The sequence below is a fragment of the Pan troglodytes genome, chromosome 16 (assembly GCF_028858775.2).
Source record: "Pan troglodytes isolate AG18354 chromosome 16, NHGRI_mPanTro3-v2.0_pri, whole genome shotgun sequence".
NCBI classification, from domain to species: Eukaryota; Metazoa; Chordata; class Mammalia; order Primates; family Hominidae; genus Pan; species Pan troglodytes.
The window spans coordinates 44,061,367-44,083,275 of NC_072414.2; the positions used below are offsets into that span (position 1 = coordinate 44,061,367).

Here is a 21,909-nt window from a genome sequence, read left to right on the forward strand (position 1 = left end):
CCAAGAACTGGATCTCAGGAAGAACCAGAACCAGGCCAGGGGTGGGGGAGCACCAGCAGCCCAAGCAGGACTCTGCATCTCATCTCTGCTCTGTTCTTTTTCAGCCAGCTGGGCTTCTGATCCCAACAGTGGCTAGAAGACGGTTACTTACAGCTTCAACTTCAAATGGTAACCCTCCAGCTATATAGAGTTCTTCTGTCTGTCCATCCCTCTGCCTATTTCTCTCTCCCAATTCAAGGTTTCTCTGAAAGCAAATCATATTGGCCCTCCCACTAGTCTAGTTAGCTATGGCCAGGTGGCAGGGTTATGTTGAGGGATTGCTGCTGCTATTGGGAGTCAACCCTTGTTGATAGGGAACGGAAGGCAGGTAGGAGAATCATTTTTAGCTGGCTGTCTCCAAATGTACCTGTAACACATGGCAATAAATTATCTCTTCCTGCTTATTTTTTTTATAGTCAGTTGTCAGACATATTATTCTGTAGGGCACTGCTTCTCCAGCCAGACCTACTGGGATCCTCCAGGCATTGATGTTACCAACTTGTCTTTTTTTTGAGACAGAGTCTGTCAGCCAGGATGGAGTGCAATGGAGCAATCTCAGCTCACTGCAACCTCTGCCTCCTGGGTTTAAGTGATTCTCCTGCCTCAGCCTCCCAAGTAGCTGGGATTACAGGGTCGTGCCATCACGCCCGGCTAACTTTTATATTTTTAGTAGAGACAGGGTTTCACCATGTTTGCCAGGCTAGTCTCAAACTCCTGACCTCAAGTGATCAGCCTACCTCAGCCTCCCAAAGTGCTGGGATTACAGGTGTGAGCCACTGCACCCAGCTTACTGATTTTAAAATTTTAATTTTTTTAGAATCAGGGTCTCACTCTGTCACCCAGGTTGGAATATAATGGCACGATCATAGCTCACTGCAACCTTAAACTCCTGGGCTCAAGTGATATTGCCTGCTTCAGCCTCCCGAGTAGCTGGGACTACAGGTATGTGCCACTACTCCCAGGTAATCTTTTAAAACAGGTGTCCCCTTTTTTTTTTTTTTTTTTTTTTTGTAGCATCAGGGTCTCACTATATTGCTCAGGCTAGTCTCAAACTCCTAGTCTTAAGCATTCCTCCAAGTGCTGGGATTACAGATATGAGCCACTGTGCCTGGCACTACTTATTTTTTTTTGAGACGGAGTCTCACTCTGTCACCCAGGCTGGAGTGCAGTGGTGTGATCTCGGCTCACTGCACTCCCGGGTTCCCTCACGGGTTCACGTCATTCTCCTGCCTTAGCCTCCTGAGTAGTTGGGACTACAGGCACCTGCCACCACGCCCGGCTAAGTTTTTGTAGTTTTAGTAGAAACGGGGTTTCACCGTTTAGCCAGGATGGTCTCAGTCTCCTGACCATGTGATTCACCCGCCTCAGCCTCCCAAAGTGCTGGGATTACAGGCGTGAGCCACTGTGCCTGGCTAATTTCTTTATACATCACAGTTGGGTAATTTATGATTTACCAACTATATTCTGTTCATGGTTTATTATCTTCTAGAACGTAAGCTCCATGAGGGTAGGAATCTTTGTCAGAGTTGTTCACTGATGGACCTCAACACCTAGAACAAGACCTGCAAATCATAACATAAAACCTCAAAGATGTGCTAAATCTATTTTTTTTTTTTTTGAGATGGAGTCTCACTTTGTTGCCCAGGCTGGAGTGCAGTGGCACAATCTTGGCTCATTGCAACCTCCGCCTCCCAGGCTCAAGTCATCCTCCCACCTCAGCCTCCCAAGTAGCTGGGACCACAGGTGCCTGCCACCACATCTGGCTAATTTTTGTAGTTTTAGTAGAGATGGAGTTTCGCCATGTTGGCCAGGTTGGTCTTGAACTCCTGACCTCAGGTGATCCACCTTGGCCTTGACCTCCCACAGTGCTGAGATTACAGGCATGAGCTATCATGACCGGCCTACTACTTCCCTCACTATCAGAAAACATTCTTTGTGTGTCTTTGAGCCATTTCTGAGGATATGCTTTTAGAAGCAGAAACTCTGGAACAGAGTTGGTTTATGCTGAACATTTCAGTGGATCTCTCACAGGCTTTTAGCCTGTCTGCCCCAGTGCAGCAGATGGGTTATTGTCAGCTGGTGCTTCTGACCCAGGCTGTGTCATACCCATCGGAAATGTTGTGCATTTCACTCCTGGATACCAAATTGTCCTCTAAATGGCTGGACCAATTTATATCCACAAACAGTCTGTTTCTCCACCCAAGTACCCACTTTTCCCCACTCTGGCCAGTGCTGCATATTATCAGGGAGTTCATACTTAAAAATATATATATATATATATTTTTATATATATACATATATTTATATTATATATATACATGTATTTATATATTTATATATTTATATTTATATAAATACGTGTATATATATATATATTTATTTATATATTTATATATGTATTTTCCCCCCAGATGGAGTCTCACTCTATCGCCCAGGCTGGAGTGCAGTGGCGCAATCTTGGCTCACTGGAAGCAATTCTCCTGCCTCAGCCTCCCGAGTAGCTGGGACTGCAGGCACACACCACCATGCCTGGCTAATTTTTGTAGTTTTAGTAGAGACACGGTTTCACCATGTTAGTTGGCCAGGCTGGTCTCGAACTCCTGACCTCGTGATCTGCCCACCTCGGCCTCCCAAAGTGCTGGGATTACAGGCTGAACCACTGCACCCGGCCTCATAATGATTCTAAAGAACACTCTCTAAATATGTCACACAGGTTGCAAAAGTCCATGATAAATATTTTTTCTTGTGTCTTTCGCAAAGTTTTTGTTTGTTTCAATGTAGCTGAATCTGTTAATATTGTCTTTTATATAGCCATACTTGGGATGGCCTTCCCCATACCAAAATTATTGAACTAGTCTTCTATATTTAATGTTGTAGATTTATATCTGTAATCCACTTCAGATTATTTATTTTTGAGACAGAGGCTGGCTCTGTCACCCAGGCTGGAGTACAGTGCCACGATCTCAGCTCATGGCAACCTCTGCCTCCCGGGTTCAAGTGATTCTTCTGCCTCAGCCTTCCAAGTAGCTGGGATTACAGGCATGTGCAACCATACCTGGTTAATTTTTGTATTCTTGGTAGAGATGGGGTTTCACCATGTTGGCCAGCCTAGTCTCAAACTCCTGGCCTCAAGTGATCCACCCACCTTGGCCTCCCAAAGTGCTAGGATTACAGGCATGAGCCACTGTGCCTGGCCCACCTCAAATGTATTTAGCAGCTTAATTTTGATATAATGCATATACCATACAATTTGCCCTTAAAGTATACAGTGACATGCTTTTTACTACATTAACAAGATTGTGCAACCATCACCACACTCTGATCTCAGAAAACTTTCATGTCCCCTAAAAGAAACCCTGTCCCCACTAGCAGTCACTCCTCAATCTATCCCCTGGATATAGTGGTCCTGGGTCCCTGACTCTGGTGTCTCTCTGGACTTTGGAGTCCGATTGCCCTGCCACGCCTGCCCATCTTCCCTGCCCCTCCCTGCTTTCGTGTTCTTCTCAGACCTTGGACTTGGCTTTTTAATGCATATTACAGTGTCCACCCCTCCCCTCTACCCTTGGGAACAGCGAGTCCTGGATGCTGCTTTCTTTCAGATCCAGGGCACCAACTATACTAATCAGCAACTTGTCAGCCTCTAATACATGTTTCTGCTTATCCCTGAACAACTCATCCTGACTCATCCCACAACTGCTCACGATTCAGTCTGAACATGTCTCACTCAGCCATGACACCCAGGAGACAGGGCCTTCAGCTTGATTCTGTATTCCCCTTCCCCTGATACGATCACATGTAATAGATGCATGTGAAGCTATGGGAAGAAATGAGGTGGTTGAGAACAAGAGTGAATGGTGAGAAGGAACCAAGACTGACCCCTGTAGGACACTAACAGTCAGAGGCCAGAGACAGGAGGCACAGTCAGCAAGGGAAGCCAAGAAGAAGTGATGAAAGAAGTAGACAGAAAATCAGGAGAACAGGACTCAGAAGTCAAGAGACAAAAGTGCTTCAGCCTGGAGGGGGAGGCCAGCAGGATCAAATGCTGCTGAGAGAATTCACATACGAAGCCGACTAAAAGATACACAATAGACTTGGCAACAGAAAGATCATTGGTGACTTTAGCAAACTTCCATGTCCATGATCAGGTAACTCCACTATTTAACATCCTTTAAGACTCCCCAGTGCCTTTCAGATAGAGTACCCTTCGTTCTGGCATCATCTTTTTTTTTTTCTTTTTTTCTTTTTTTTTTTTTTTTTTGAGACAGAGTCTTGCTCTGTCACCCAGGCTGGAGTGCAGTGGCGCCATCTCAGCTCACTGCCAGCTCCGCCTCCTGGGTTCACGCCATTCTCCTGCCTCAGTCTCCTGAGTAGCTGGGACTATAGGCACCTGCCACCACGCCTGGCTAATTTTTTGTATTTTTAGTAGAGACAGGGTTTCACCATGTTAGCCAGGATGGTCTCGATCTCCTGACCTTGTGATCCACCCACCTCGGCCTCCCAAAGTGCTGAGATTACAGGTGTGAGCCACTGCGCCCGACCCGGCATCATCTCTTATCACTTCCACACACTCACCCCAGGCTCCAGACATACTGAGCTACTTGCATGGATAGATGGCCCATTCTCTCTTGCTACCGTAGTGTCCCCTCTGCATGGAACCCTTTCCTCTCTGAAAACTCTCAAATGTCCTTCCTGATTAGCTCAAGTGCCATGTCCTCCAGGAAGCCCTCCCTGACCTCTCAGATTGGGTTGGGTGGTTCTCTTCTCTCTTCCCATAGCACCTTGTGTTGGTACAAGGTACATTTTCCCTTGGGGGTATGTCTTATCCAGCTTTGTTTCACAGTCCTCTGGCCAGGGCCTGTCCCCTGGTTTTCCCAGGCATGCAGTGAAGCAAGCCTTGTTAGTGGAGGTGGGGGATGCATCCAGCTTCCCTCAGACCAGAAAACTTGCAAGCCAAACTGGCTGTGAGCCACGGACTTCTCTTTGGGTTCATGTAGGTCAGGTTTGCTAAGAGACCTGGGCCAGGAGTGCAATTCCTGGCAATTTAGTCCTTGGGGTCATTAGGTTGCAAAATCCCCAGTGTCATCAGGTTGATTGCTTTTCCCAGCACTATCTATGTCTCCCCACACAACCGGCCTTGGCATCTCTCCACCTCTACCTGCTCTCCTGCCCCAGGTCCCTTCCCTCTGCATGCACTCATCTTCCAAGCATCTGAGGACCTCTCACCGACTCACATTTGCTTCTGCATGTATTGGTCTCCCTGGGGTCTTCCCTCGCCCCACAGGTCTTTGCACCGTACATGGGTAACCCTGAGTCTGGTCTCTCTGGTTGGATGTGAACTCCCTGCAAGGACGAGGAGAACACTCTTCCTCCTTGCATTTACGGAGTGCAAACCTCCTATACTCTACCAGCTGAGTTCAGGGAACATCGACTTGTATGTTATCAGTGACCAAAGTGGCAGGCATTAGAGGGCCAAAAGCTTTCAAACCACTTTGAGTGTGGTTCTTAGGCGCACTGGTGGAGCTACACCCAAGATGTACCCATGGCACACTCCTCCCCTAAAACCCCACTCCCAAAATCAGGGCTCAGTCGCCTCCTTGCCCTAAAGCCAGGCGCCCCCTTGTGGAAGAACGCCTTCTCCTCAGAGAGGTCAAGTGCCGCTCCTTGCCTGCAAACCACACGTTGCCCCTGACAGAAAACCCTTCCTAAGATTAGAGAGTAGATTCGCTCTGCTTTTAAAAACACGTAATAATGCATGTGCTTTATTATTGATAATAAAACTGTGCCTATTCATGTCATAAAATTTAGCAAGTGAGGCAAATTATAAAAAAGATCCCATTTAAAAAAAATGACCACAATCCTACCTTCCACAGACAGCCACTGTTGACATTTTGGTGTTTTATCTAGTCCCTTTTCTATGAAAATATATGAAATATGTAAAGAATCTACATATGGGTATATATAACACAGAAGTTAAAATATAAATTTGGCAGCTGAGGCCATGCCTCCTCCAGACCGTGGCTGAGCCCTCTGGCCTTGAACACCCCCCGCCTTACTCAGCCTGAAGCCTTGAAGCCTGCCCTCCCCCAACACCTTGGCACCCCAGCTTCCCTATCCTGTTCTACTTTTGTTTTCTTCAACACTTACCACCTTTCCCCTCTATACAGTTTCCTTATGTATCATGTTTACTGTGCATCTCTCAATCGCCCCTCAATATAAGCACCAAGAAGGCAGAATCCTTGTCAGTTTTGTTCAGTGATGCACCCCAAATGCCTAGAATAGCTCGAAGCACACAGTAGGTACTAAATAAGCATTTGTGAGAAGATGACTTAAGATTATATAAATCTGCTCTTTTTCATCTTTAAGAATTATTTGTAAACCTATGTAATCAACAAGAGCATATAATATTCCACCCTTTTGTTATATCATAATTTATTTTACCATTCCCCTCTTGTAAGTCATCTAGGCTGATTATAATTTTGCATATTATTAATCTCAATATCCATCATTTATCTACCTACCTACCAACTATCTCTCTACATTCCTAGCTCTGACCAGTAAAAAGGCCTATATATGTAGAGGGCAAAAAAAAAAAAATCCTCATTTCTCATTAAAAAAATAGTCCCTCTAATAATTAATCTTAAAACTTCATTTCTCATTCTCTTGGCATTTTCTTTCTAGCTCCGTTCTCCTGGAAACCTGATAAAGGTGGAACGTTGGCTGTGTTACCAAGCAACAATGCTCGTGGTAAAAATGATCCACTTCATCTGGACGGCGAGGGCCGTGAATGAATCATAAGTACCTGGTGGGAAGCTGTGGCTCTGGAGTTCTGAATCTTGACTCTTGGAGCTCGGCACGCCCCTTGAGGAGACAAGGAAGCTATTCCCATGAGACTCTTACTAGAAATATCAGTTTCTCATTGGAATAAGGCTTTAATTTGCTGTTTATGTGACATTTCAGTTTACCTGGGTATCCTGTATTTTATCTGGCAACCCTACTTGGGGTAAAGGAGCTAGAGAGACACCTGCCATCACGCAGCTGGCGTGCTGTTTCATGCCTTTGCATCCTTATTCTAAATTAAGTTAGGCCAGGCACGGTGGCTCACGCCTATAATCCCAGCATTTTGGGTGGCCGAGGCGGGTAGATCACCTGAGATCAGGAGTTCAAGATCAGCCTGGCCAACATGATGAAACCCTGTCTCTACTGAAAATACAAAAAATCATCCAGGCGTGGTGGCGGACTCCTGTAATCCCAGATTTTCGGGAGGCTGAGGCAAGAGAATCTCTCAAATACGGGAGGTGAAGGTTGCAGTGAGCCGAGATTCACCATTGCACTCCAGCCTGGGCAACAAGAACAAAACTCCATCTCAAAATAAATAGTTAGTGCCAAGCATGTCATGCTGTAGTCATGCAAGTCTAAGTGTCTAACAGACCCTGAGAAGAACTCCAAAGTGGGCATCGTAACCTAGCAACAGTGACCATCCTAGGAAGAATAGCACCCCAGGAACCCAGATTATGTTCTGTAAGTACTATTCTCCACGGAAAGGAAACAGCTCATTCTAGTCTGGGGCAGCAAAGGTACGGGAAGAACCTGGAACATCCTGTCATACCAGAAAGCGAGGAACATATTGAAGACCACTGTGCTCATATCAGAGGACTCAGGCACTTGCCTGGAGAGGCTGAGCTTTGCTCATAGGAAGAGATGGGGAGTGAGTGTGGGTAGACATGTAACAAGATTGGCTGTAAGTTGATGATGATTTAAGCTGGGTGATGGGTATGTGAGGGAGTCACTATGTTATTTTCTCTAAAATTGCATTTTTGAAATTGTTCATAAAAAAAGTCTAAAAATACTAAAAGAAAAAGTGACTATACCAATTTCCATTCCCTCCAGCAGAGGTGTAGAATCATAATGGTAATTTTAGATGGTGACATGAAGTATTGAGTCATTTATACAGCCTATTATAAATATTTAAATATATATACATATATATATTTAAATTTAGACAGAGTCTTGCTCTGTCACCCAGGCTGGAGTGCAGTGGTGCAATCTGGCTCACTGCAACCTCTGCCTGCCAGGTTCAAGCAATTCTCCTGCCTCAGCCTCCAGAGTAGCTGGGATTACAGGCATCCACCACCATGCCCGGCTACTTTTTGTATTTTTAGTAGAGATGGGATTTTGCCATTTTGCCCAGGCTGGTCTCGAACTCCTGACCTCAAGTGATCCGCCCACCTTGGCCGCCCCAGGTGCTGGAATTACAGGCGTGAGCCACTGCCCCCGGCCTGTATTTTAAATATATTTTAAAGATATGCTGTTATATTAGCTGGGAATTTGAGAAACTTGGATATAAAGAAGACTGTGTTGGCTGGGCGCGGTGGCTCATGCCTGTAATCCCAGCACTTTGGGAAGCCGAGGCGGGTGGATCACCTGAGGTTGGAGTTCGAGACAAGCCTGAACAACATGAAGAAACCCCATCTCTAATAAAAATACAAAATTAGCCAGGCATGGTGGTACATGTCTGTAATCCCAGCTACTCTGGAGGCTGAGGCAGGAGAATCGCTTGAACCTGGGAAGCGGAGGATGCGGTGAGCCAACATTGAGCCATTGCACTCCAGCCTGGGCAACAAGAGCAAAACTCCATCTCAAAAAAAAAAAAAAAATTACAGGGACCCAATTCTACATATGTATAAATGGATAAGTAATTGGAATCTCTGGCTTCAACAGATGAAGAATTCAGGTTGAGAGAGAATTTAAATTCTGCTCAAGGGAGGAAACATACCGGCAATCTTGAGATGCCCAGGTGCCTCTGTTCTCCATTGTTCTCTCCTTTAGGAGCAGAAAAGCAGCAAGCCAAGCATGCTGGGTTCCCAGAAGACCAACACTGTGAGTCTAGAGGCAAAGGCAGCCTTTCTGCCGCTGCATATCCAGGGCTCCTGGGGACTGCTTAGCACTCTACCTCACTGCAAGCAACAGCCTAGGGTGCATTACCTATCCCACACAAAGAGAGAGCCAGAGTTACTTAGAATTTGTTTGAGAGCTGCTTCTCATCTCTGCAGCTCCCAGCAGCAGGTTGTGTTGGGAGAGCAGGGCTGTGTCTGAGTGCCCCTCATCAGGCAGCACAGATGCCTGGCATGTCCCAGGCTGTGGCCCACACTGTGTCAGGTAACCAGGCTGTATTCAGCCTATGGGGTACTCCCTCCCTCCCTTACTACATTGCTTTTTACTGTCTTTTGGCCCCTTTTAAAAATCCAGCTCACTACACCTCCCACCTCCTGGTGGAGCCAGCTGTGAGCTTCGGCAGAAGGGTCTTGGTAGTTGCAGGCCTCCCAGGACAATTGCCAACCTTGAGGGTTTGCTCAGTTACTGGAAAGCAGCTTTAAAAATATAAATAGCTGTGGTAAAGACTGCACTTGTGAGAGTTGTCAAACCACAGAATACCCAACTTCTCCCTCCTGACAACTGCTTTTTTTTTTTTTTTTTGAGATTGAGTCTCACCATGTCCCCCAGGCCAGAGTGCAATGGCGCAGTCTCTGCTCACTGCAACCTCTGCCTCCCAGGTTCAAGCAATTCTCCCGCCTTAGCCTCCTGAGTAGCTGGGATTACAGGCACCTGCCATCATGCCCAGCTACTTTTTCTATTTTTGTAGAGACAGTGTTTCACCATGTTGGCCAGGCTGGTCTTGAACTCCTGACCTCAGGTGGTCCACCCACCTCAGCCTCCCAAAGTGCTGGGATTATAGGTGTGAGCCACCACACCCAGCCCTGACAACTGATTCTGAGAAATGCCCTTCTCCCCTTGAATAGCTGGTCTATCTCCACTGGGGAAAACTCCAGTTTCTAAAGGTACCTGAATGACACAATCCTGTGAGTGGGTGATAGCCCTCATCTCTCTTTATCTGACCTGATTTTTCAGTAGGAAACCAACTTCTTAGCCAGATGGGGTCTGTTCTGAATGTGTAATTGGTGCTAAATACATATCTTTTAAATCAAATTTACTCTTGCTCTAGCAGCTTGATTTTTTGGGGCAATGGAAACATATAATTACAATCATGCTGAACTGCATTTGTTTTTAGAAAGCTTCAATGTTTGATTTTTAGAATAAAATAAGCTTTATTTTTTACGCATTCTTTTGCTCCCTGTTGAAACCTTCATTCCAGGATGATCTACCTCGGGAGCACAGATTACAGGGTGATTATTATTTTGGTTCAACATATATAACAAGGAAGTAGCACACATGGATACAACTGTGCTTTAGAGACAACCTCTGCCAGACTTCTTGGGTCTTTTTCTCTCCTGCCGCTTTAACAGATGCCTCCCCTTGTTGTCCAAATACTATAAAACTCTGAGCTTGTAAAGAGAAAAGGTGGCATTGAGTGTGGTGAGGTTTCAGGTGTTCTTTCATTGCCATGACGCTGATATTTTCTTGTTCTCCCCAAGCTCCTCTGGTATCTTCATTTGCTTCCCTGTAAGAAAAGCTCTTCTTGGTTTTCCTAATCCCTTTCTACAGATATTCTGAAGACACCAAGAAGATATTCAGTTTTTCCCCACTCAGAGATGACATGATTGCAGACATGACATCCATGAGCTCAAAGCTCTCATCTCCAAATAAACATTGAATTCAGCCAAACATTGGTCAAGCACCTACTGCCAGCAGACATGTATGTTAGGAGGATATTTGGCTGCAAGTAACAGAAAAAAAAAATCATTCTGTCTAGAGCCTTATTAAAAATGAATCTTGGGCCGAGCACGGTGGCTCAGGCCTAATAATCCCAACATTTTGGGAGGCCAAGGTGGGCGGATCACCTGAGGTTGGGAGTTTGAGACCAGCCTGACCAACATGGAGAAACCCTGTCTCTACTAAAAATACAAAAAATCAGCCAGGCATGGTGGCGCATGCCTGTAATCCCAGCTACTCAGGAGGCTGAGGCAGGAGAATCTCTTGAACCTGGGAGGTGGAGGCTGCAGTGAGCCGAGATTGTGCCATTGCACTCCAGCCTGGGCAACAAGAGCAAAACTCCGTCTCAAAAAAAAGAATCTTGGGCCAGGCATGGTGGCTCACGCCCGTAATCCAGCACTTTGGGAGGCCAAGGTGGGCGGATCACCTGAGGTTGGGAGTTCAAGACCAGCCTTACCAACATGGAGAAACCCCATCTCTACTAAAAATACAAAATTAGCCAGGCATGGTGGCCTGTAATCCCAGCTACTTGGGAGGCTGAGGCAGAAGAATCACTTGAACCCGGGAGGTGGACATTGCGGTGAGCCAAGATCGCGCCATTGCACCCCAGCCTGAGCAACAAGAGGGAAACTCTGTCTCAAAAAAAAAAAAAAAAAAAAAAAAAAACTCCATTAAAAGAAGAGATTCATTTTTCTTATGTAGCAAAAATTCAGGAGACATGCAGCTTCTGATGTTGGTTCAGTGGCTAAAAATTATCAGGGATAAAAAATATATATCAGGGATAATATCTGTGATTATTTTGCCTTTCCCTTATGAGTTCAAGGCAACTATTACAGTTACATATTCATACTACATTATCTGTTACTATTACATATTCATCCATATGAATCCACATTCAAGGCAAGGAGAAGGAAGAAAGGATCATGCTGGTATTGTTCATCCCTTTATATTAAAAAAGCAAAAGATTTCTCAGAACCTCCCAACAGACTTTTGCTAATATATAATTGGCCAGAATGTGTCACATAGCCACATTTAGTTGCAAAGGTGGCTGAGAATGCAAATGTTTGGCTTTTCCAATTCCAAATGTAGAGTCAAAGAAAGAAAGAAGTTGGGAATGGGTATGGGGCAGCCAAACCATGAGATCTGCAGAGTGAGATCCTTCCAACTGTGTTTTGAGTTTCTTATTGGAATTTAACATGTGCTTTAGAGATGGTCTGGTGAGGTCAAGCTCAGATTTCCTTACCCTCCAACTCATCTTCTCTTCCTAGCTTCCTACCACCTATTAGCTAGCCCTTTCCTGCCTCCTGCTGAATAGTTAACAACTATAGACTCATCTTGATTAATAGAGCAGGAGGAATCTTGGCTTAAAGCCAGAAAATAAGTCATTGTGTCAAAACTCCAAAGATGGCTTGCTTTGCAATCTTGGGTGGCATATAGTTTGAGCCTTGATTTTTTCACCTGTAACATATTTCTTAATATTTCTTACTGCACAGGGCTGTTGAGAGAATTAGCTGAAATAGGCATACATGAAATGTCCTGGTAAAGCACCTGGTCCATATAGGCTCTCCATGGATGTTTGTTGCATAAATGAATGGGACTCTGTTAATGAAACTGTCCCTATAAACTTTATAAAATTGGCCAGGCGCAGTGGCTCACACCTGTAATCCCAGCACTTTGGGAGGCCGAGGTGGGTGGATCACAGGGTCAGGAGATTGAGACCACCCTGGCTAACACGGTGAAACCCCGTGTCTACTAAAAATACAAAAAATAAGCTGAGCGTGGTGGCGGGTGCCTGTAGTCCCAGCTACTTGGGAGGCTGAGGCAGGAGAATGGTGTGAACCCGGAAGGCAGAGCTTGCAGTGAGCCAAGATTGCGCCACTGCACTCCAGCCTGGGCTACAGAGTGGGACTTCGTCTCAAACAAACAAACAAACAAAACTTTATAAAATTAATCTGGGAATAAGGGAGAGAAAGAAACAAAAATAAACTATGCTTGCAGCACATTCAGCATTAATCATTCAGTCAGCTTGCTCTCTGACCCACTTCCTCATAGTTGTTTGGTACCTGTTATACTATAATCACATAAGCCCTATAGTTCCCCTTAACTGCTCTATAGATAACAACTTGAACATTATGAAATATTAAGTTTTCCCTTTGATATATTCTTTCAGGTTTTGCATACCAGTGAAACTAGTGACATCAGCTGGTCTAAAGGACCCCACAAGCAGTTGACTCAAAGAACAAAGTTTCCAAGTTCTGATTTTCATACCCCTTCCTCAATCAATCAACAACCACAATTTTCTAGCCCCTTGCCCTTCATAATTCTCTTAAAAACCCCAGCCCAGAACCCCTCAGAGATGGATTCGAGGGTCTCCTTCCATCTCCTTGCTCAGCCACCCTACAATCATTAAAGGCTTTCTCTGCTGCAAACCTTGCTGTCTTGGTATATTGGTATGTCACTTCACAGTGGGCATACAAAACTGTTGGTCCTGTAACAGTATACATCTATTGGTTTGGGATGCCAGCATTCCTTACCCACTTCTGGTAACATCACCTCTTTCTCTTAGAGAATCCTCTGACATCTTGTGGTCTTCAAAAGGCCTCCCAATCACAGTACTCACCACCCCCTGGCCAAAGACCGAACATGACTCTACTGACCAATCATATTGCCCCGTCTCCTTGGCTACAGTGACTTGCATGTGACCAGTAAGGCCAATCAGAGACTCTCTCTAAAAATCTTTACTGTATATGCTGAGAGATGTTTTCTTTGGCCTTTGGTTTTTTGGAATGATGTAACTCTGAGGCTGTCTGTAGCTATGATATTCCCTTTCTCAGTCACCACTATCACCAGTTTCTTAACATGTGTTTGTGTGTTGGATGGGGGCATAGACTTACAGACAATAGATGACAGATACAGTGACAGAGAAGAACAGGGGCTTATGGGAGATTATCTGCTCAAGATAAGTGATGAACTAGAAAGGCCAAACTCTCTTTGAAGGGCAATTAAGGGACTCAGTGTATGTGAGGGGGAAGAACTGCATTGAATAAGATGTGTATGCCTGGCATTTTAAGTCAAAGTTTAATTCCAGTGAAGGTTTAAACCATACCTGGCCTCTATTCCTATTTGGTTGAAAAAAATCTGCACATAAGTGAACCCACAGAGTTCAAACCCAAGTTGTTTAATGACTGTACATATATATGTTTATTCAAGAAAGTACAATTGTAATTTACTGAACCTAAACAGTGCAGCTGGCCATCTTGGAATGAATGGCATGGATGCCCTTCTCTTTTTGGGCTCCCTAGGACATCACACTCTTGATTTTCCTCTTACCTCAGTTGGTTGCTTCTTCCTGGTCTTCTTTGCTGGACTCTTCTTTTCTCTGATCTACTGACATTGCACAGCCTCCCAACAAGTCTCCCCATTAGTACTCGGTCCCTTAGCCCAAGATGATTCTTTAAATCACAAATCTTTTTTTTTTTTTTTTTTTTTTTTTTTTTTGAGACAGAGTCTTGCTCTGTCGCCCAGGCTGGAGTGCAGTGGTACAATCTTGGCTCCCTGCAATCTCCACAGCCTGGGTTCAAGTGATTCTCAGCCTTCAGAGTAGCTGGGACTACAGGCGACCACCACCACGCCCAGGTAATTTTTGTAATTTTAGTAGAGGCGGGGTTTCACCATGTTGGCCAGGCTGGTCTCGAACTCCTGACCTCAAATGATTCACCCACCTCGGCCTCCTAAAGTTCTGAGATTACAGGCGTGAGCCACTGCGCTGGGCCTAAATCACAAATCTTTTATGTTAATCCAAAACTGAACTTGATGTCCTCTCCCTACCTTGACACCTCTGCTTCCCTAGTGTTTTCCATCTCATAATGGCAACTATGTTCCTCCAGCTGTCCTGGCCAAAATCCTTGTCATTTTGACTCTGGTCTCTTATTCATCAGAAAATCCTATCACTTCCAACCTCTAAATATATCTAGAATTTGAACACGTGTCACTCCTGTGATGACGGCCATGATCATTCACTACCTGCGTTATTACAATAGCCCCTCCTTACTAATCTGTTTCTGCCCTTGCCCATCACCCTCTATTCTCAAAGGACAATACCTAAAATTTAAGTCACATCAGATCACCACTCTGCTCCAAACTCTGCATTAGTTCTCCCTTCCTCCTAGAGTGAAAGCCAAAGTCCTCACCACAGTCCTGAGGGCTATACATGATCTGCCCCTTGCCTGTCTCACCTCAGTGACTGCCACGTACCTTTGGCTCATTCTGCTCCTGACCACACTAGCCATTATACCACTCAACACACCATGCATGCTTCTTTCTTCTATCTGCCTGGAATATTCTTCTCCCAGATATCTGCTTGGCTAACTCCATTCAACTGTTTATAAAAATCTCATCTTTTCAATGAGGATAACCCCTTCCTACCTACTCTTGATCCCCTTTACTCCACTTTTCTTCCCCTCCCTCTGATAGCACACACTGCTTTCTGACATACTGTATTTATTAATTTCATTCATTGCCTGTCTTTTCCAGTTACAACATAGGTTTCATGAGGTCAAGGACTTTTTTTTTTTTTTTTTTCATGACGGTGTCTTGCTCTGTCTCCCAGGCTGGAGCGCAGTGGAATGATCTCGGCTTACTGCAAGCTCTGCCTCCCAGGTTTATGCCATTCTCCTGCCTTGGCTTCCTGAGTAACTGGGACTACAGGCACCCACCACCACGCCCGGCTAATTTTTTGTATTTTTAGTAGAGATACTAATGGGGTTTCACTGCGTTAGCCAGGATGGTCTCAATCTCCTGACCTTGTGATCCACCTGCCTCAGCCTCCCAAAGTGCTGAGATTACAGGTGTGAGCCACCGCGCCTGGCCAGGACTTTCATTTATTATTATTATTATTATTTTTTTTTTTAAAGAGATGGGGTCTCATTATGTTGCCCAGGCTGGAGTGCAGCAGCTATTCACCAGTGTGATTATAGTATACTACAGCCTCAAACTCCTGGGCTCAAATGATCTTCCTGCCTCAGCCTCCTGAGTACAGGTATACCACCAAAACTGGCTGTTTGTCTGTTTTGATCTCAGATCATAGGAGATTGGGAATGTCTTCTTCAGGGACTCTGACCCTCCCAAGGACCTTGGGACAACAACTTTTGAGATCCCCCAACACATAGACCAACCAGATCACCCTACAGTGAAGCATGCTAATAAATACCTTCAAAGCTTTCAATCGGCATTTTATTTCAGGCCCTGCTCTTAGATACAGGCCAAGAATCTAAGATAACAAAACATCCAAGGAAAACCTCTAACACTAAAGAAACGAAGCACACAAAAAATAATAATAATAAATTGGGGGGGGGTTTGAAGTATTTGGAATAAATGAAGACTACAAGGAGAGTATATTTAATATCCACAGAAAGATAATATTATGCATCCATGGAACAAAAGAAAAGGAATATATTATGAAAAACATTCAGAGAACAGAAAATACCTCTATGAAACAAAGAATGTAAAGAAATAAGAAATTCAAAGGAATAACTGGAAGATAAATCTAGCTGAAACAAAACAAAACAAAAAAGCCAAACAAAGGAATGGAAAATAGTAGTACAAGGATAAGAAAATTAGATACCATCAATGAACCTCATCCAAATATTAACAGCAGTAGGAAGAAAACAGCAGAGCAGTAAGAAGAAAGTCAATGGAATGAACCAAGATAATCTCCCAGAATGGAAGAACATGGGTTTCCAGATTGAAAAGCTTCACCTAGTGCCCAGCACAATGGACAAAAGTATACGCATATATCATCAGGAAATTTCAGAATTCTGAGTTCAAAGAGAGAGAACCTACAGGCTTCTGGACAGGAGAAAACCGACCACACACACAATCAGGAATCAACACTGGAAGCTAAATAACATGGAAGAATGTTATTAATATTGGAAGATAAAATAAAATGGAGAAATGCCTCGAAAATTCTGAAGGGAAATAATCTGAGATCTAGAGTTTTATACCCAGATATGATGGGTGCACCAAAATCTCAGAAATCACCACTAAAGATCTCATGTAACCAAACATTACCTGTTCCCCCAAAACCTATGGAAATAAAAAATTAAAAAAAATTTTTAAATAGAATTTTATTTTAAGTATTATTCAACTGTGAAGGTGGAATAAAGAACATTTCAGAGGTACAAGGTTTCAAATATTTACCTCCTACCTATTCTGAGAAAGATATTAGAGGATATGCTCCATCAAAATTAGGGAGCAAACCAAGAAAGAGAAAGGCCAGGGATACAGAAACAAGAGATCCAACACAGGGGAAAGCAAAAGAAATCCCAGGATAATGATACTGAAGGGATGTTGCAGGATAACAATTGTATAGCAGTCACAGAGGACAATCAGTCCAGATTTGAGAAGATTAGAAGGCTATGGGAGACAGTTCTTCAGGAAGATAAAATATGCAAAATACCTGAGGTAGACAAATGTCTTGAGAAGAGATTTAAGTAACTGTTAGAGAATTTAAAGGCAGTTTCCTGAAAGTTTACAGAAAGCTAGTCAAAAGTCAAGTAAAAAAAATTAAGACAATTAACTCAAGGAAAAAAATGGTGCAAGAAAAGTAATCATAGTTAATTACATGGCTCAGCTCTGAATAGCATACAAAGTCAATGTAAATAATGATACTGATTTAACCCAAATTATGATATAATTATATTGGGTGGGGTTGGGAAATAGAAATTGTGTGTGTGTGGCAGATAATATGGGGCAGGAGGAGATGAAAGAGTTAAATCCCTACTTATCACAGTGCAAAGACAATTGATACTGTCCCAAACTGAAAATCAAGACACAGTCATCCAAGCATTCTATTTAAAGATATAGAGATAAATACTAAAAAGATCAGTTAAAATAATTAAAAGTACTTTAGGAGGCTGAGGAAGGCAGATCACGAGGTCAGGAGATAGAGACCATCCTGGCTAACATGGTGAAACCCCATCTCTACTAAAAATAGAAAAAATTAGCTGGGCTTGGTGGCAGCTACTGTAGGGACTACTCCCTGTAGTCCCAGCTACTCGGGAGGCTGAGGCAGGAGAATGGCATGAACCTGGGAGGCAGAGCTTGCAGTAAGCCAGGATCGTGCCACAGCACTCCAGCTTGGACAACAGAGCAAGACTCCACCTCAAAAAAAAAAAAAAAAAGCAACAACAACAACAACAAAATAATAATTAAAAGTAGTTACCTCTGGGGCTAGGAAGTTGGGGGAGGGAGACTAGGCACTGCTGTTTTTCCTAAGAGACCTTATTAAACCATTTGGCTCTTTAAATTATGACTATGAATAATTTTGAAAAATAAAAAGTTGATACTCATCTAATTCAAGTGGGTGTCCTTATTTTAAGTATCTTAAAAGTTAAGAGAAATCTTAACTGGGTCAATTAGCTTGACTGAGCTCAAATGGAGCAGTATTATAAAAAGGTTGAGTATTAGATATTCGTTTGATGCAATGGTTCACAACCCCAGATGCACAACCCTGGTTGCACAATTGAACCACCAGGGGAATTTTTAGAGCCTACTCATGCCATGCCCCATCCAAGCCACTCAAATTGAGCCTCTAGGGCTCACAGGGGCATCCGTAGTTTTATTTTTATTTATTTTATTTTTGAGACAGAGTCTCACTCTGTCACCCAGGCTGGAGTGCAGTGGTGCAATCTTGGCTCACAGCAATCTCCACCTCCTGGGTTCAAGCTATTCTCCTACCTCAGCCTCCCAAATAGCTGGCACTACAGGTGCACGGCACCATGTCTGGCTAATTTTTGTATTTTTAGTAGAGATGGGGTTTTACCATGTTGGCCAGGCTTGTCTCAAACTCCTGACCTCAAGTGATCTGCCCACCTCAGCCTCCCAAAGTGCTGGGATTACAGGCACGAGCCGCCACACCCAGCCCATCCCTAGTTTTTTATTTATTTTTTATTTATTTTTGAGACGGAGTCTTGCTCTGTTGCCCAGACTGGAGTGCAGTGGCGTGATCTCGACTCACTGCAAGCTCTGCCTCCCGGGTTCAAGCCATTCTCCTGCCTCAGCCTCCCAAGTAGCTGGGACTACAGGCGCCCGCCACCACACCTGGCTAATTTTTTCTATTTTTACTAAAGATGGGGTTTCACCGTGTTAGCCAGGATGGTCTCGATCTCCTGACCTTGTGATCTGCCTAGTTTTTGTTTTTGTCTTTTTTTGAGGCAGAGTCTCACTCTGTCGCCCAGGCTGGAGTGCAGTGGTGCGATCTCGGCTCACTGCACGCTCTGCCTCCCGGGTTCACGCCATTCTCCTGCCTCAGCCTCCTGAGTAGCTGGGTCTACAGGCATGTGCCACCACGCCTGGCTATCTTTTTTTTTTTTTTTTTTTTTTTTTGTATTTTTAGTAGAGACGGGGTTTCACCATGTTAGCCAGGATGGTCTTGATCTTCTGACCTCGTGATCTGCCCGCCTCGGCCTCCCAAAGTGCTGGATTACAGGCGTGAGCCACCACACGCGGCCGCCCATCCCTAGTTTTAAAAGTCCTTCAGTTGGCCACACGTGGCCCATTCCTAGTTTTAAAAGTCTTGATTCCTAGTTTTAAAAGTCCTTCAGGTGGCTGGGCCTGGTGGCTTACACCTGTAATCCCAGTACTCTGGGAGGCCGAGGCAGATGGATCACTTGAGGTCAGGAGCTTGAGACCAGCCTGGCCAATATGGTGAAACCCCACCTCTACTAAAAATACAAAAATTAGCCTCTACTAACAATAAAAATATTAGTTGTAGTGGCCTGCGCCTGTAGTCCCAGCTGCTCCAGAGGCCGAGGCAAGAGAATCGCTTGAACCCAGGAGGTGGAGATTGCAGTGAGCAGAGGCTGCTGCCACTGCATTCCAGCCTGGGCAATAGAGCGAGACACCATCTGAAAAAAATAAAAAAAAGAAAAAGAAAAAGAAAAAAGAAAAAAATTCTAACGTGTATCAAGATTAAGAACCACAGTTCTAATGATGACCTGAGGAAATGTTTTTAAATTCACTCCTAAGTTGCCTTTAAATGCAACTCATAGGATACTTACTCAACAGCATGGAATCTAAGTTTTGGTCCCACTTCCAAGAGAGGGAGGCTAGGTGGAAGATGAAGACCCCACTTTGGAGGTAGGAACGCAACAGAGAATCCAGGCTATACGAGGAAGTCAATTTCAGTGTTGCTACTAAATATAATCCTTAAGTCATTAGAGCAGTAGACTTCGTGGCCTTAGCATAGGGCGAAGAGTGGCGATGCAGGGCACGGATTTATTTTCTTCCTCCTGAAGAAAACAAAATGCTGGAAGAATTCCTCTTTATCATGTGTTCAGAGCACAAGTTAGCCTGTGACTCTTAAAAACAAACACATAAAACCAAACCTTCAAAACAATTGTGTTTAGCAGATGATAAGTGCAAACCAATGGTCCCTTCACAATCCCTTCCCTCTCTTTGGGCTGCTGGAACCACCCTGTATTAGTCTCGGAGGCAGAATGACTTTATGATTCATCAGATCTGCGCTTGATTTTTAAAAACACATTTTATGGGCAAGCATTAGGTCAGCAGAAACTTCCTTCCCACTTGGCATATTTCATAAATCAGATGCAGAAAACACTTGGAGGCAAGCCCATGCCGGATATTCAGGGCTGTGTCAGGAAGTCAAGGTCACTATCATTACATTCCAAGTCAAGAGCGATGGCCTCTATATGGTCTCAATTCTCAGGGAATGTCCTTACCTGAGGCACAGGATGGAAACTGGCTTTTAAGCAAAATGGAGTATCCCACCTCCCCAAAGGAGTCTACTTCTCCCTTCTGGCATGATGAGACCTGCCTGATGGTAGCCCCAGGATCCAGGATGGCTAACATTTCGCAGGCGCCATGTGCCAGGCGGTGTTCTAAGTGCTTTGTGCATATCCTCACCCCTGAGGTATTTGGGTGAACCACACTTGCTAACTTGCCAAATGCCACATCATGGTCAAATAAGAACCAGAATTCACAGTATAAGGCTCATGCTGGGACAGTACTAGGTTAAATATCCATGGAGAAAAAGGAAAGCTAGGAGATAGGTCAGGAGGGAGGCTGGGAGGCCATAGGAGGCGGAGGTGATGGTGTTGCCGGGTTGCCCACTCCTGGCTCCTCTCCTCCCCATCTGCCTGTCCCAGCTCATCTCAGCTGCTTGCCCTCTCATCCTTTCCTTGGAAAAACATCCCAGCTGTTGGGGCCTGGAATACTCCAGCATCAGCCACACCCCTCTGGCCTGATGTGTATGGCTGTGTCAATGTGCAGCAGGAGGCAAGTGGCTTCCACCCTGGTGCCAAGGTCTATGGAGCCAGCAGACTGGAGAGGACAGTCTGGCTGACAGAGGTGGCCTGCCTTGCAGCTGGAAGCACTTACGTAAGGATTGCAATGCAATGTGGCTGCTTTGCACAGCCTTGCACCTCTGGACGAGCTTCCGAAGATTGCTAAAATGCAGTTCTGTGAAGTTAGTACTGCAGAGGAAGGTACCATCCAGATCTAGCTGTTCTGACTCAGGGATGCCTTACTCAATTGGCCAGACTTGGAGAGTTACAGCCTGTACATCATAAGCATAGTCCTTCCACAAGCCATGCTCAAGGGGGTTGATGGACGAACCCAGCCCCCAAGGGAATGCTTAATTACATGGGGACTGTAGTGCTTTGGCTCTGGGTTCTTACGGACTACCGTCACCCACATTTTCAATTCCTTTGAGTTTCAAATATTACAAAAGGCATGGTTTAGAAACGTGACACTGTTAGCTACCTGAGCAGAACTTGGAACAGCAGCTGGATGGCAAACAGTGCCAGATGGAGGCCTTATGGTGAGAAGCAGCTGAGTGATGAGGGTTAGAAGCAGCACCATTTGGCTGTGTAAGAGGCAGAGGGAGGATGGAGCGCAGCTGACCTCTGACCTAGTCTAGGATGACTGCCCTGCCCTTCAGCTGTGGTGTTGGCAAGAGAGGGTGGGTGGCCGTGTGGTGTCAGGAAAGCCAAGTGGCCAGAAGTCACCCGTCCTCTCTATTTTAAAGGCACAGGTGTTTCTTCTCCAGGTCTTGCCTGGTGAGTCCTTTCCCTTTCTCCTTGAGAATCCTGAGGTTTCAACACGGGAGGAGGTGAAACCCTTCTACATTGCAGGTGGGAACATTTAATAACGTGGCCACACTTCACTGCCTGACTGCCGCCA

At 44.7% G+C, this 21,909-nt stretch overlaps 1 long non-coding RNA gene across 1 annotated transcript; it reads left to right on the forward strand.

The window, feature by feature from the left end:
- Window positions 1–6,675: 6,675 nt before the first annotated feature.
- On the forward strand, window positions 6,676–13,127 carry LOC134808526 (uncharacterized). Its single transcript, XR_010151679.1, has 3 exons — window positions 6,676–7,557; window positions 8,866–8,916; window positions 12,878–13,127. It is a non-coding gene; the product is annotated as an uncharacterized LOC134808526 (long non-coding RNA).
- Window positions 13,128–21,909: the final 8,782 nt, after the last annotated feature.